The sequence below is a fragment of the Acinonyx jubatus genome, chromosome A3 (assembly GCF_027475565.1).
Source record: "Acinonyx jubatus isolate Ajub_Pintada_27869175 chromosome A3, VMU_Ajub_asm_v1.0, whole genome shotgun sequence".
Lineage (NCBI taxonomy): Eukaryota > Metazoa > Chordata > Mammalia > Carnivora > Felidae > Acinonyx > Acinonyx jubatus.
Window position 1 is genome coordinate 13899995 of NC_069388.1, and position 9588 is coordinate 13909582.

Below are 9588 nucleotides of genomic sequence, written 5' to 3' on the forward strand. Positions count from 1 at the left end.
GTATAATAGACAGCAGAGTGCTTTGGGCGCCTGGGTGGTTCAGTCAGTTAAGCATCCAACCTTGGCTCAGGTTGTGATCTCGCCGTCTGTGGGTTTGAGCCCCACGTCGGGCTCTGTGCTGACAGCTCAGAGCCTGGAGCCTGCTTCGGATTCTGTGTCTCCCTCCCTCTCTGTGCCCCACTCCTGCTCATATTCTGTCTGTCTCTCTCTCAAAAATAAACATGAAGAAGAAATCAGAGCCCTTTATCTTTAAAGGAAGAGACAAGGACAGAGGGAGGGAAGATACCTCCCTTTTCCTGGCCAGGAGAAGCTGATGACTTTTTCTCTTCGCTCAGTCCCACAACCGCCCAGTGGCTGGCCTCCTCCAAGCACAGAGCACCCCTTCCCGTCTGCCCTCCCTGGCTTCTCGCGGGGTCAGCTGCCAGATGCGACTCCCCGGGGGCTCTGGGCTGCGTGGCCTGGGGTCTTGGGACCGTGGACACCCCCTGATTCCCTCCACCCCCTCACCGCCCCTCCCCACCCCGCCAGCCGGAGGAACGCCAAGTGTGAGCAAACCACGCTGCTGGCCCCACGCCTCCCAAGGGCACCCGGGGGTGATGCCAGCCCTGGGAAGGAGTCGCCAGTAAAGATCCGAGGTGCTAATAAGGAGGTGTCAATCCATTAACTTCACCCGAAGGGAAGAAAAAAATTTTCAATTACTGGTAACGGGAAACAAAATAGTGGGAAATCACGAATGACAATCTTTTTAAGACAGCCCTGGGGCCACTTTCAGCTGACCCTGTGCATTAACCTGGCGGGGAAAAATTTTACTCAGCTGCTCCCTCCTGTGTTCTTAATAGCATAAAATAAAAAGATTTTAGATAAGATTTCATTCTGTGAATCAATTGGCAAACCACACTAGGCTTCACAGGGCATTCTGGCCTCAGTCTAATGGAAATTATTCTTTTTTTAAAAAGAGAATATCAATAGCAAATTGGATCCTATCGCAGAAAGTATATACAAAGGATTTTATTTCAAGAGGTAATCTCTGGCTTCTTCGGAGCTTTGCTCAACCTGGTACCTGCCAGCATCCCAAGCAAAGCAGGGGGGTGGGGTGGGGGTGGGGGAAATTCGGGGAGAGAACAAAATCCAAAGCCTGGCTGTGACAGCACGGACAGAAAGTTGTCGGCCTTCACTGCTTTTCCACTTTGATCTGTTCTCCAAACAGACCGGGTGCACCCCTGGCCCTTTGCACTTGCAATTACCTCCGTCTGCGATGTTTTCTCCTCTCGCCCTCCCTTGGCTCCCTCCTCAGCCTTCAGTTTCAAAAATCAGTTGTTTAGGAAAGCCCGGCTTAGCCACAACCCTTCCCCATTATCACTCTGAGACACATGACGACTGGATGTTGTGATTGGATGTTGTGTTGGATGTCTGGATTAATTACATTTAATTTCTTCCTTTTACTTTTTTATTTTGTTTTATTTTGGAGAGAGAGAGAGAGAGTGCAAGCTGGGGAGAGGGACAAGGGAGAGAGAGAGAGAGAGAGAGAGAGAGAGATTGAGAATCCCAAGCAGGCTCCACTCTCAGCACGGAGCCCGGTGCTGGGCTCGATCCCATGACCCTGGGATCATGACCTGAGCGGAAATCAAGGGTCGGACGCTCAACCAACTCAGCCACCCAGGCGTCCCCATGCAAATGTATTTCACCTTTCTGCTACTTCTGCAGAGACGGGGGCACATAAATGTATTAGTTGATTTCGATCTCAACTTTAGCAGTGGCCAGTTGTTTGAGTCAGGAATTTTTTCTCCCCGGAGGCGGGGGGGTGGGGGGGACCCCTATCAGGTAATCAGACCCCGCAGGCAGCGGCTTCACCAGCTTGCCGTTTGGTCCACACTGGAGGCTTTGCTAACGCGTGAGGAAAGGGAGACAGAAGTGGGCTGTCGGTGAAAGTCATGGCTGAGGCAGAGCACGGGCTGTTAGAAAGGCGCTCCCTTCGGCCACCTCAGCGCTGTTCAGGATAAGGGGAGGGGAGACGACATCTAGCCCGTGCTAGACCCTCCCGCCCTTGCAGAGGGTTCTGGTGGACAGAGCTGATCTGGGGGATTGCACGCTCAAACCCTAGGTTTGATGCCTACACGGCCTCTGCCCTGACCCCCACGGATGCTGAACAAACCCTGCTGCGAGAATACCGTGTGGTCTTTGCCCCACGGAGCCTTTTCTGCAAAGTACTGTCCGAGCCTCCAGAAGGACAGGGACGTGGAAATCCGCCGGGTTTCCGGGCAGGCTTGTCAGGCTTTCTGCTGCCTGTTAATAAAGGTCTATTTGTGCAAGCTGGATGTGGTCTGAGCCTTGACTCCTTCAAAACCTGGATGCCCAGCGGCTCCGTTTATTCTCGTATTCATTCAGCGGAGATTTATTGAGCACCTACTGTGTGCCAGACACCCTTCTGGCTGCTGGGGACACAGCAGAGGCAATACAGGTAAGCCCTCGTGTTCGTGAAGATTGCATTTTTGGTACAGTGGGGACGGGAAAGAAAACAGAGACATAAACACGATCTTCTCCTCGAGCGGCGACCATTGCGAAGACAGCCAGGCGGCAGAGGGGGACCTCAGAGGGCGGGGCTCCAGAGAAGGATTCACCCTCAGTACCCGCCAGACTCAGATGTCCACGCTGGAAGGGAAATCAAAGTTCCTTCTCCTTGGCTTTGCCGTTAACTTGCTGTGTGAGCTCTGCAAGATGGTCGGGGCCCCCCTCGGGTTTTCCCTCAGTTTCCGCATCCGTAGAGGGAAGGCGTCAGGCCTGCTGATTTTCAAGCTGCGAGCTGTGACCCTTTAAATGGGCCATGCAATCAAGCTGGTGGGTGATGGCCACGCTTGGGAAAAAATAAAAAAGCGAAACAGACAAACCAGGAAGAGCAGAGGGCTCCACATGGAGGGTGAGTACCGTTCCCTGTAACGTGTGTGTGTCGGGGGGGGGGAGGGTGTCTGTGCGTGTCCCCGTGCACATGCCGGTCAACACGGCCGCCACGTCAATCGTCGTTCTTGTTGTGCAGCGCTGTCAAAGACCTGGAACGCCCGGTGGCGGGCCACCGCTCTGGGCATTCCAGGTGTGGCGCTAGGAAGCTGGAGTCCTTTGCCCGCGGGACCAGACTCTTTAACAGCAATGCTCAGGAGCAGAGTGGAAATGGAACCAGGGAGCGTGTTCTGGGCACACATCGCCTACGTTTTTATTACTCCCAATATGCAAAAATCACATTAAGGCCACGTTTAAAACCCCGTAATATCGCAGGGACGCTTGGTATTTCCTGGGGATCTGTTCCTACAACTTCCATCCCCCACCGTCTGAAACCTGGGAAACCATCTCGGGAGTGCAACCCCTCAGCAGCACCCCCTCCCCCTCTCTCGCTCTGCGGCTTCTCATCGCTCTAATTCATTCATTCATTCATTCATTCATTCGCTCTCTCGCCCACATGCTCATTCATTGCATCACTGAGCACCACGGCGTGTGGGGCCAGACAGAGATCCCGTTCTCATGGAGTCACAGTCCGTTGGGGGGGCTGTGGCCAGTGAGGGCGAGATGGACAATCCACAAGACACACACCAAGGACAGCTCTCGGGTGTGATGGGAGCTGTGGAGGCGATCGACAAGGTGGGGGCAGCCAGAATGGCAGAGGGGGAGGGGAGCTCTGCATTGACCTCGGCTGCCCTCCTGCCCAGACTGGACCCACAGTGAGTCATTCTCAAGACCGAACCCAAGGGCCCCGATCCCTGTTTATCCCGTGACCTTAACTTGTTAACCCTCTCAACAACCGTGGCAGGAGGCACCTCTTATCTATCCCCATTTTCCAGGTGTAGAAACTGAGGCTCAGAGAGGCTAGTTGACTTGCCCAAGATCACCCAGCTCGTATAATGGCTTAACTGGGGTTTTAGGCAAACCCCGTGTGATTTAGGAGCCAGCGGATTGGGTTTCAGCTGGAACCTCACCGCGATTCGCCAACTCCCAAGACTCCTCTTGTTTCTGAATCCCTGCTGTTGCTGGGTTGATCTCCTTTGCCTGTCCTGACTGATCCGTTGGGGCTGCTGGGAACTCGCTGCCAACAGGAAATCTGAGGCTGCACCCGACTGCAGCCTTCATTCATTCAACAAAGACATATTAAGTCTCTACCACCTGCCAGACCCCGTTTTAAGCCTGTGGCATTCCTTGGCAAGCGAAACAGCTCTCGGATATTCCAATGAGAAGAGACAATAAGTGAAAGAAAGAAACGGGGAAATCATAAACTATGCTAGAAGGTGAGAAGTGAAGTAAGCATGGAAAGGAGAGTGGTTACAGGTTAAATGAAACGGTTAAACCCAATTCTTCCCGTGGCCGGCTCCTCCTCATCCATTCAATCTCAACTTAAAGGTCACCTCCTCTAGGAAGCCTTCCCCGACTGCCTAAGGGTCTCTGTACGGTGGGGTCATGGAGACCCATCGTTCCCTGCTCTGTGCCGACCTGTATTTTACAAATGTTGCCGCAACGACTAGTCGCTACTTTTGCAATCTGAAAGAGCGAACGAATAATAATTTTTCAAAGTGAAATGCAAAGGATTCCTGGCACCGAGGCCTTCCTCTTCCTCGTTCAGCACCTTGCTCTTCACCCCCACCGTGGAAGTCAAAAAGCAGAATGCCCTCCTTGGGCACGGGCTGGCGAGTTCCTGGCTGTGGGGAGGCAAGGGGTGAGCAGGGGATCTTCCTTCTCCAGGGACCCAGAGGCACCCCTTGTGGTCCCTCACGTCCCATCCCTCACCAAGCCCCAGGGATCTTTCTCCAAGGCACATCCTAACTCTGATCACCTCTCTGTCCACTGCTCCCACCTGGCCTGGGCCAAGGTCACGTTTTGTCGGAGGACTGCACCGGCCCCCCAGTTTTCTCCTGCAGCTCCCTCGCCCCAAGAGAGTGTGATGGGCACGTCCCCACTGCAGCTGCCCACAGGCTGGCCGTTCACACTCTCCCCCCTTCTCTGGCCTCCAGCCGGGTGCCTCCTGCCTGGCCTATTTCTTCTTCAAACATGCCAGGCGTGTTCCTGGTGAAAGCGATGAAGTTTTGGGGTGGGGTGGTCCAGAGCCAACAGCCAAGAAAGAATTCTTAAAGACATCTTTGGTCCAAAAAGGTGATGTAATTAAAGCATGGAGACAGGACCCATGGGCCGGAAGGCTGCACTGGGGTGGTGATGGGTAACTGATTATATACCCTCGGGTTGGGAGGGGTTAGGGATAGAGGAAGTCTCGAAGGTATTTGGGAAGCCAGGCTTCCAGGGCCTTGAGGGGCTGGCTATGTTAGAAAACGCCTTTTATTACCGTTTGGTAAAACCTCACTCGTGAGACCCTTCAGATGTCTATCAGGGGGCCAGAAGCTTGGCATATGATTGCCTGCGTATATCTTGGAGGAGTTGAGATAAAAAAAGCTTCCAAAGGAATTTTTATATGTTAAAGTAGACTTACAGGTTCCTGGGCGGGGGGGTCAGCATAATGTTAAGCCAAGATTCCCTTTTGCCCCCAGCAAAGTGTCATCATGGAGGCAGCTGAGGTCCTAGGGGGAGGTCCCTGTGCCGGTTTCCAGGACTTGTCAATGGGCCGTAGGCAGTAAGGGAATTTAATTTTTCATTTGCCTTGGTTTCCCACATCACCGTGGCAAACATAAACCCCTTTCCTTTGTTCTTGGGGAGCCAGGAGTGTCCGAGGAATATCTCACATATCTCACGGAATGGGGGGGGGGGGGGGTCCTGTAAGCCTGTACCTTGCCCGCAACTGCCCCACTGCTCCCTCATCAAAAGCACCCACCGGCAGCTCCTTCTTCCCCAGGCTGACTCCTTGTCATCATCCAGGTCCTTCAGGCGTCCCCTCCTCTGAAAGCCTCCCTGCGGCCACCACCCAGGAGCTCCCCTACACATCGCCCCGGGGTTTCCCTCCCATGGGTCGCTCCAGATCTGAAATGTCCCTGGGTATTGTCTGTCTCCCCAGCTTCTTAACGTCCCCGCCCACGGAGCCTGGTACACGTGGCTGCAGACACCCCCACTCCACGGCCATCACTCAGCGGCTCCGGGTGATTTGAAGAGCCGGTTAGACGATGCAAAAGTCTTTTGACAGGACCTTCTGGTGAAAACCCAGGCTACGAGATCACACGTCTGGGATGAGTGGAAAACCATTTCCTATGGTGGAAAACTAACAAAACAGAAAGCGTCAACACCTTTGCCTCGGAAAAAGACAGGGAGGAAACGCTCACTGTTTAAATTTTTAGCTGTCCGCGGAGGCGAAAACGTGGGCAATGTCGATTTCTTTGTTCTGCTTTTTTGTATTTTCCGCATTTTCTTTGAGGCACGCCTCTTTCCTCTCCAGCGAGAGGTGGATGGAAAGGCGGCGGAGGAACTCTTGCGCCCTCTGCTGCTCACTGTCTGGTACTGCAGGGGAGCTCCCCGGATCGGCCGGAAGAGGAGCTTGTGGGGGTGAGAGGCTCCCCCATTCCCCTGGGAATCTTTCCAAAGCCCCCTGCCTTCATCCTCTGCGGAAAGCCCCCAGAACTCCACCACCAACGCCTCCCGGCCCCTTTATCCCGCCCCCCCCCCCCCGGGCTCTGAATGAACCCCTCCCTCCCAGCACCCTCACCTTCCACGCCCGTGAACTCTTAATAGCAGGAGGCACAGGAGGACAGCAGGACCAGGCTTTCTGGGTTGAAATAGCCTTGCCCTTTCATGCCTGTGTGTCTCTGGACATGCACTTAGCTTTCTGGACCCCTGTATCCTCGTCTCACACAACGGGATCGTGAGAAATCGGGGTTTTTCAGCCTCCGCACTACTGACATTCTAGGCCAGACACCTCCTCGTTGCGGGGGGCCGTCCCGTGCGCTGCAGGAAGGTTGGCGGCATCCCCGGCCTCCACCCCTAGATGCCAGCAGCACCTGCCCCCTAGTCATGACAACCCAAAGGGTCTCCAGGTATAGCCAGTTGTCCCCTCGAGGGCACGGCCGCCCCCCCCCATGGCCCTCTGGGTTTCTATGATCGCACCCCCACACCTCGCCACAGGTTCCTGCTGGTGGGAGGTGCTCGGAAAGTCATAACACGGATTACTGGAGAATAATGCAGGGATTATTTGCTCCGATCAGAAAAGCAGGAGGGAGGAAGAAGCACAGAGAGAGACGGAAAGGAGGCCTACGACTCCCTCGCGCCTGCCTGCGTCCCCACCGCAGCCGGCCGCTGCCCCACGCGACGTTAGCTCACATTCCTGCCCCCCGCTCTGCCTGAACAGGCCCCAGGCCCCCTCCACGCTGGGCCTGTTGTGCTTGGCGTTGTCTGCGGGCCTCCTCTGCAGCTAGGAGAGGGGAGCGTTTTCATTTAACCTAGAAAAACAATAGCAGGAAGGGGAGGGGTCGTTGTGAAAAGGCAAAGGTAGTGAAAAGACTTTGCAAACAGGTCCCCCTGGGGGTGGCTGAGGGAGGCCGAGCAGCTCGGCCAAACTGGGAGGAACCGCAACAGACGGGGGCATCGGTGGCCCCCTCAAAGGGACGGGGCCAGCCAGGAAAACAGATGCGCTCCCCTCCTCGGCCTGGGGACCTTCCAGCGTGGAGGCAAGGAAAACACAGTGGGACCCAAGGCTCCTGGGCTCCTCCTCGGCTGGAGCAGAGAGAGCCACAAGGTTGGCCCAGGATGTGCTTGCAGGTTTGGGGGTCCTGCGAGGCGTGGGGGGATTCTTACCTCCGGTTCCTGAGGAGGGGAGACCTTTCTATCCCCCAAGCCCGGAGCTCAGGCAGCCAGAGATCAGAACAGAGGAGGTGGGTGAGCCGGGGACCTTGTCCAGTGGAGCTGGGGACACTGCCCCTGGGGAGGTGGCCCCTGATGTCAACAATGACCTTCAGGTCCTGAGTGCATTCAAGGGCGAGGCATGTGGCCAGTGCTTTCCAAACTTTGTCCCACTCGATCCCGAGAACCGCCCGGTGTGACAGCATCCGGTTCAGCCATTGGTTCATTCAGCAGATACTCCCTGAGCGCCTGCTTGGCCAGATACAACGGTGAAAACATAACAGGTGTGGGGTTGCCGAGTGGCTGCGGGTCCCCCGCGGTGCCGGCGGGGATGGGAGATGTCACTCTGGACAACAGTCTGCGTTCTCTTCCAGGGTTAGACCCCACCTACCCTACGACCCGGCAATCCCGCTGCTGGGTGTTTAACCTAGAGACACGACCGCCCCGTGTTCATGCAAAAACCTGTCCGTGAACGCGTCGACAAGCTTATTCGCAATCACCCCAAACAGGAACCGGCCCAGATGCCCTCACCTGGCGGAGCGACGAAGAAGCCCGGGTACACCATAGCCCGAAGTTCAGCAACACGAAAGGGATAGACCACCGAGGAAAGCAACAACACGGATGAGTCTCAAAAGCACGATGCCGAGTGGCAGCAGCCAGTCTCAAAAGGCCATTGACTGTACGACTGGTTCCTGTGACATTCTAGAAAAGGCAAGACTTGAGGGGCAGAGGACAGATCGGTGACTTCCGGGGGGTGGGGTGGAAGGAGGGGTTGGCAAAGGGCAGATCTTTCTGGAGGCGATGCACGGCTCTGCAGCCTGATCGTGGTGGCAACTATACGACTCTATGTACGTATCAAAACTCGGAGGATTGTACCACAAAAGGAGCGGATTTTACTACATGCCCAGATAAACAAGACAACAGGTTCGGACCCTGCTGTCATAGAGACCGCCTTTTAATAGTGACAGAGATGTGGCGCCTGGGTGGCTCAGTCGGACGAGCATCCGACTTCGGCTCAGGTCATGATCTTGCGGTCTGTGAGTTCGAGCCCCACGTTGGGCTCTGTGCTGACAGCTTGGAGCCTGGAGCCTGTTTCAGATTCTGTGTCTCCCTCTCTCTCTGACCCTCCCCCGCTCCTGCTCTGTCTCTCTCCCTGTCAAAAATAAACAAAACATAAAAAAAAATAGTGACAGAGTAAATAAACAAATAGGCACACAAATATGCACCTAATGGGCCAGGATATGGAGCAGCCAGGGGTAATGTTGGGGGAGCAGAAGTTGGGGGGGGTCGGTTATTAGGTGAGCAATCAGGGTGGGCCTCACTGAGGAGGTGACCTTTGAGCAGAAGCCAGGAGGAAGTGAGGGAGGGAGCTAGGCCACTGTCTGGAGAAGACTGTTCCAGGTAGAAGGCAGGAGGAAGAGCAAGAAAGCCAGTGTGGCTGGAACAGAGTACGTGTAGTGTAGGGTGAGCTGAGATCAGATCTCCAGGAACCTTGAAGGCCGCTGCGGGATTTCAGCTCTTACTCTGACTGAGGGGGGGAGCCACGGGGGATCCTGAGCAGAGCAGGGACACGATGGTTCTTTGTTCTACCGGGATCTCTCCGGCTGTGTGTGATGCACAGAGTATCAGGAGTGATGATGGAGGCAGGGACCAACGGGGAGGTGGCCACCACGGTCTCGGAGGGAACTGACGCGAGCCTGGACCGGGGCGACAGCAGTGGAGGGGGTGGGAAGTGGTCTGATTCTGGGGGCACCTTCAAAGCAGAACCAACAGATCTTTCCGACGGACTGGGGGTGAGGTGTGAGAGGACGGGAGCCCACAAAGCTGATTCAAGTACTT

General features: G+C 55.3%; 1 long non-coding RNA gene across 2 annotated transcripts; it reads right to left on the reverse strand.

The window, feature by feature from the left end:
* Window positions 1–2376: 2376 nt before the first annotated feature.
* On the reverse strand, window positions 2377–8811 carry LOC128311102 (uncharacterized). Of its 2 annotated transcripts, none has more exons than XR_008289061.1 (2): window positions 7705–8811; window positions 2377–2851 (listed from the first exon to the last, which is right to left on the reverse strand). It is a non-coding gene; the product is annotated as an uncharacterized LOC128311102 (long non-coding RNA). The 2 variants fall into 2 exon arrangements; XR_008289060.1 differs by lacking the exon at window positions 7705–8811 and adding an exon at window positions 5459–6317.
* Window positions 8812–9588: the final 777 nt, after the last annotated feature.